Source organism: Tasmannia lanceolata, unplaced genomic scaffold (genome assembly GCF_043159265.1).
Source record: "Tasmannia lanceolata isolate RefF3 unplaced genomic scaffold, GAP_Taslan_0.1 ptg000025l, whole genome shotgun sequence".
NCBI lineage: Eukaryota > Viridiplantae > Streptophyta > Magnoliopsida > Canellales > Winteraceae > Tasmannia > Tasmannia lanceolata.
The window spans coordinates 11,767,741-11,774,383 of NW_027518702.1; the positions used below are offsets into that span (position 1 = coordinate 11,767,741).

General features: G+C 41.2%; 2 pseudogenes; both read right to left on the reverse strand.

Moving 5' to 3' along the window:
• Nucleotides 1–231: 231 nt before the first annotated feature.
• LOC143857639 (uncharacterized) lies at nucleotides 232–942 on the reverse strand (annotated as a pseudogene).
• A 361-nt stretch (nucleotides 943–1,303) lies between these two features.
• On the reverse strand, nucleotides 1,304–2,138 carry LOC143857640 (protein IQ-DOMAIN 30-like; annotated as a pseudogene).
• Nucleotides 2,139–6,643: the final 4,505 nt, after the last annotated feature.

The following is a 6,643-nucleotide window of genomic DNA, read 5'->3' on the forward strand; positions in this document are numbered from 1 at the left end:
TGACATGCAGCACGGGTTCCATTCATTTAGCATAAAAAAAAAAAAAAAAAAACTTAATTTTAAAACAACTAAAATTCAAAGGATAACACCTTTCTAGAACCGAGCTCATCTCATATGGAAGTCAAACAAGCGATGGATCAAGCGATTCGAACACAATATCAGTCTTATGCAAGCACAAGTAGTGAAGCAAAAATTCAACCAGAAAACAAGATCAAAATGCTACACAGAAGACTAAAATCGAAAAACCAAGATGAGGACAAAAGACATACCTTCTTCTTGCTTACCTGCCTTGAATCTGAGTTTTTCTTCTTCTTCGGTATGAGGAGAATTTGCAGCGTTCCCTTTCTCATTTTGTTGGGCTTGTGACATTGATCGCTGCATTCGAGGGGAAACCTGTTTTCCATTTGCGACAGGTAAGGAATATCTCTTCTTGTTGTAATTGTCCTAGTCCTGCACATCTCGGCTTGATTTGGGAAGTCGTTCATGTGGGCCTTAGCCCTTGCAAATTCCGTGATTTGCATGTAACTGGGAAGAGAGTTACTGCTACTAATTCTTGGCTCATGGTCAAAAGAGTTTCTTCTCTTCCCATTTTTCTACTCCTTTGGCAATTCAGTACTACTTTTTTTGCAGCTAAATCCCCATGTTCATTCAATGGAGACCTCTTGCCTACTGACTGTGACCTTCGCTTGGGTTTATTGTTATCAGATTTGCTCCTTTTAAAGCTCACAGAAATCTAACTTGATGGTGCCCTCTGCGACTCGAGAAAACTTATATGGCTTCTTGGAGATCCTTCTTTATATCATCCACAACGGCATCCAGATTCCCATGATTAAATTCATCAACACTAGTGCTGATTGGATCAGGATTTTCTTTATCTGTACCTCGAATTTCATGTAGAATGTCCCCACCTTCAATTTCAGACCTCTCTGGCGAATCAAGCATGGAAATAATAGAAAATTCAATGTCACATTCGAACCCCCAATATGTATTCTCGGATCTTAAGATATCGAATCTTCCATCAAGCTAAGTTCTTTAGTCTTTGTAACATAATCAAGCTGTGATGGAGGAGAATTCAACCTTGATCCTATACCGACATCACGATAAGTAGAACTGACTAACCTACTTGAATTGATTCTACAGCCAATTCATTTTGACTGGACAGCAGCAAATGCCGGATTGATTGCCTTCCTCGACCCAAACACGAACTTCCTGCCCTCAGTCTCGAGCTGTTCAGAGGCCGACCTTTTTGTAGTACTCTTTGACTTCTCTCTATCCATCTCAAGCTTATAATAAACTAAAATGGCTATTGGGTTTTTGGGTTTCCAGCATAATTCAAATCTGTTGACTCCTGGATAATTTCAAGATCAGCTAGCTTAGTGTTTCTTTCTTCTTCCTGAGAATCCAGATTTAATTATGGTTTTTGCGGCTGAACATCCAATAAGGATGCAGACATCCACCTCTCCAACCATTGCCATGCCGAATTGGATGCAGAAGAATCACAATTGATGCAAATTGGTTTCGTCCTTGGCGTTGATTCCAAAAGCTGACGAGCAAACCCATTGGCAAGCAACTTCTTGGTGGAAGAATGTGTTCCATTTGCTTCCATGCCAGAATTCTCTTTCCCCAAGGAGCTCGCACTTTGGTTATTTGTATTGAACCTTTTGTCAAGCTTCTCGTGAATAGCTAACCCTTCTAGTGACATACGAACACGGCGGGCACGCACCAATGCCTGCATTTTGACAATGGCCTGAACATAACACAAGGTTCCCACGGCTGTTACCAAACCAAATGCCCGCGTACAACAGCTTGCAACTTAACTATATTCTTGAGCTTGCAGAGAACATTCTAAGCCAAATATCCCCTAATGGCAGTAAGTCCACTGACCGGAGCGTCGATCGTTATGACAATGAGAACGTGACTTGACTTTTAGTGAGCAAGCATCAAAGGTCTGATTCCTCTGTATGATGATCTGGTGCTGTGTTCTGATCTTTTTCTATTTGTTGTATCTCTTCCTTCAATTTCTGTTCAGCTACTCGGATGTCTTCGCGAATGGAATCGCTAGCTGGATCCAACTCTAATGCTTTCAGATATCCTTTGTTAATAGCATCACAGTAATTCTCTTGTCCATAATAAACCATGCCCAAGCGACTATATGCCTTGCTGTAACTTGGATCTATTTCAATAGATTTATTACAGCCTGCAATTGCTTCAATATATTTGTGGATCTGGTTGGAAACTGCTGTCCTCTTGTTTTTAATACTTGAGCCAGACTATTACAATTAGTCGTTTTGCATCCAGATTTTCTCTATTTCCATCAAAGCCTCATCAAGTAAATGTTTTTCTTTCTCCAGTTGGATATGGTCATCATCTCCAGCAGGTGCTGTCTTTAAAAAAAATGCATCCCCTCCAGTGCACAACAGAATTCCCCAACCAGTTCATCTTTTGAGACATCTAAAACATGGGGATCATGTGTGCACTCCCTTCTCTGTTTAATTCAGTGGAGATTCCAACGAAAATTCTGTGAGTACAATTGCTATAGCATAACGATCCTCTTCAACCTTCAGGGATTTCTGCCACTCTCACAATATCCGGAGATGGCGAACCTCGCCAGAATAGTTGCGATTGCCAGAAATTGATGTGAAAATGGCGATGTAACTCAGATTTGAAGGATGCTGACTCGGGCGTGAGAGAGATAGAGATAACAGGGGTTTGAGATGGGTTTAAACGTAGAAATGACAATGGAAAAAAAGAAGAGATAGCAATGGTAACAGATGCTCTGACTGGCCTACGAGTTGTGGCCACCTGAAATTCAACCGGAGGAGACAATCTCAGCTCTTTCCCTTTCCGATCTCTCTATCTCCGTACTCTTTCTCCCAACTCATTTCTCAGTCTCGAATCTGTCTTTCTCTTTGCTCAGTTCTCTATTTCTATGGAATTATCAATGGTGATGGTGAAGAGAGGAACAAATTAAAGGTTGGATCTCAGGTCTCTCATGTCCATGGCTGCTGTAGAAAGAGTTTTCATGTACTGTTATTGATACCTTGCTTCGAGCTGATTCGAGTTAGAATGAATTGACTAAATATTCAGCCAAACAAAAACTACTCCTCGCTTTCTAAAAAAAAAACTCCTCAAAGATCTGTCTAGCTCCTCCTCTCTAGAAGCCACCAAGATTACAGGTTTGGGAAATCAAATTCCGGCAAGCTTCCCACCGGAATCCATGGAGTTTTGTGGCGGATTCTGCAAACGTTTGCCGAAACTCACAAAGAAGTAACAGAATTGCCCAAATTCCAGCAACATTGTTGGAATCAACAGGGGGTTTGAAGGATATTGAGGGGGTTTTTAACAACACTTGGGACTTGTAAAGAGATTAGAGAAGGTAAAAGGAGATCTATAGTTCAGACCGGAGAAGATGAATTTGGTTTTGGATCTAAGGTTTAAAACATAGATCTAGAGTTCTTGGGTAAAAATCTAACACTTTGAAGACCATAGGAGTGGAGAGGATGTAAAGAAGATGATGTGGAGAAACTCCGACGGCCGGATCTCCGGCGGAACGGCCGGATTCCGATGAGATCTTGCCGGAGAAGAAGAGGATTAGGGTTTGGATTTCTTAGATCTACTTTCTCTCTCTTCTGCCCTAATTTTCCAACGAAAAATGAGAGAGCTCAAATGAGAGACTTGCTCTCTATTTATAGGTGATTGGGATAATTTTTAGCCCCTTAAGTTGAGTGGACAACCCTCCCATGTACATTTTAACCTGGTTTTAAATGGGTTGGGTGGCCCATGGAAAAGAGTTAAATGAAAATCAAGAGAATAAATTCGTGCTCTTTTAATTGCCCTGGGACACCCATCTACTGCAAAATACCCACGTTTTATTCCCACCAGGCCACCTCCTGGTCAGGATAATGCACACCCCTTCTGCGACACTATATTCACACAACACTACCTACCCCTCTCGTTTGCTATGCAAACCGCGATGGATTTTTCTGAAATTTTAGAGGGACCTAAATGGGACCCTGACCTATGCTAGGACTGATTTTGGGACATCAAATTCACCTATTTAAAGGATTTTTTAACAAAAACAACGGTTTAGGGTTCGGTCAAAATGGGGTGTCTACAATATCATATGCTCAAGATGAGAAGCTTGCTGATTTCACCTTATGTGATGGTTTTCTCTTCAAAGGAAATCGCTTATGTGTACCGGATTGCTCTCTTCGGCAAAAGGTGATTGGTGAGATACATAATGAAGGTCATTTCGGTCGTGACAAAACTCTCCAGCTTGTTTCAGCAAAGTACTTTTGGCCACATCAGAAACGGTATGTACATCGTTATGTTATGAGATGCCGAAATTGCCAAATTGGTAAGGGACAAACTACAAATGCCGGTCTCTATTTGCCTTTGCCTATACCACATGCACCATGGGAGTATATATCCATGGATTTTGTCCTTGGATTGCCACGGACACACCGAGGAATGGATTCCATATTTGTGGTCGTTGATAGATTTTCCAAAATGGCACATTTCATACCTTGCCGAAAGACTATGGATGCCTCACGCATTGCTAGCTTATTTTTCAAAGAAATCTTCAGAATGCATGGAGTACCAAATACCATCACTTCAGACCGAGACTCGAAGTTCCTTAGTCACTTTTGGCGTCAATTATGGAAGAGTATTGGGACCACACTGCAGTATAGCACTGTGTTCCACCCTCAAACTGATGGGCAAAACGAAGTTGTAAACCGATCATTGGGAAATTTGTTGAGAACCTTGATTGATGACAATCCCCGCTCTTGGGAAGACCGCCTATCACTTGGAGAATTTGCTTACAACAGTTCGGTGAACCGTTCTACAGGTTGCAGCCCTTTCTTGGTTATCTATGAGCGACAACCCAAGTCAGCACTAGATCTTGCACCTATTCCATTTGCTGAAAAGCCCATTGCCCAAGTTGAAGATTTTGTATCTCAAATGAAGCTTATACATGAAGATGTTCATCGTAAGCTGGAAAGTAAATCTGAGACCTATAAGAAGGTTGTTGATAAGAGGCGTCGTGAAGTCATATTTGAACCCGGAGATTTTGTTTGGGCTTACTTGCCACCAGAACGTCACCCCGTTGGAAGCTACAACAAGCTTAGTGATAGAAAGCTTGGTCCACTTGAAGTACTTGAACGCATCAATCCCAATGCGTATCGTCTCAAGCTTCCTTCCCATATGAAGATACATGATGTGTTTAACGTCCGCCATTTGACACCTTATATGGGAGATTCCACTGATGATGATACCTCGAATTCAGAGACTAATTCTTTCAAACAATGGGGGAATGATGTAGCCCACACCCATGAGGTTGACAAGTTTGAAGCCCAGATGAACCATCCTAAGCAAGTGAGAAGGTCAGCCCGCATCCAAGCCCAACACAAGGCCCATGTCCAACTTGAATCCATTAAGCATAAAGACCACCATGGACACGCTGATCGAGCTGGAGTCCCGCATTAATGAGTCTGACCACTTTTTGGAGTCCCCTTTTAGACCTCTAGATGGACGAATCAGAGAAAATGCTTAACTAGGAAGTTGTAGGTCTTTGAATTATCTTTCCAAAAGATATTCATGGTCCTAATTTGCCTCAGTGGTTGAAGAGTTATGGCTATTTTGGTAGACTGTATTTGCTAGCTTTGACTAGTTAATGTGTTTAGAGTTCATAAACTATTAATGAGGTATGTGAGTCCCTAAACTAGTTAGTGGACTAGTTTGAACGAATTTTTTCATGTATTTTTCTATTTAAAGAGTATCAAACATATGTAATGGAGTTAGTTGAATATTTGAATGAAAATTTGCTTAGTGCATTTTCCCTTGAACCTTGAAGAGTTCTTCCTTGAAACCTAGAAGAGTTTCACTCCTTCCTTGAAGAGTAGGAGCTTTCCCCTATTATTTGCATCCTTGAAGAGTTGCAACCATCAATCTAGAAGAATTGATGTTACCTATCTTCCTTGGCAACCTAGAAGAGTAGCCATTGAAGTTATCTTTCTCTATTTTGCCCCGCTCTATTTCCAGAAACCTGTCCATTCGCATTCATCCACTTCCATCACCATTTCAAGCCCTTTCCAGTATTTTTCTGAGCAAACTTTTTTCCGTAAAGTTGTAGATCTTTGAGTCCTTAAAATTTTGGCTTTTGAATCAAGTCATTCTGACTTATATCGAGGGAGATACGCTCATTTTACCAAACTTGCGCAAATATGTTTTTCTTGAATCCGAATTCTTGAGCATTTGAGTGTGTGTCTATCACTCTCCCGATCCTTACTCCAAGAAGCCTTGGAGAGGCTTGCATCACTTTTCCGCAGAGGCGCAAAATCACCTTAAAGAGAGCGACCTAGTCCGTGCCCCATCTCGCCGCACCGAAAATGTTTTACTAATCATCTATTCTTTCTGTTTTTCACAGAAACCAGTAATCAAGTACACCATATTATTTATATTTGGAAGAAAATTTCACAACAATTTCTTTTTAGGAATGCTAGACTGAATGGAGCCCTTGCAAAGATCAAGTGAAAGGGCTCCCTCATTGGCTGGACATCACCCTCAAAGGCATAAAAGGAAAAGAGGAAGGTGATTGTTACAGTGTTAGTGAATTTACGCGAAATTTGCTGTCGACAGTGAT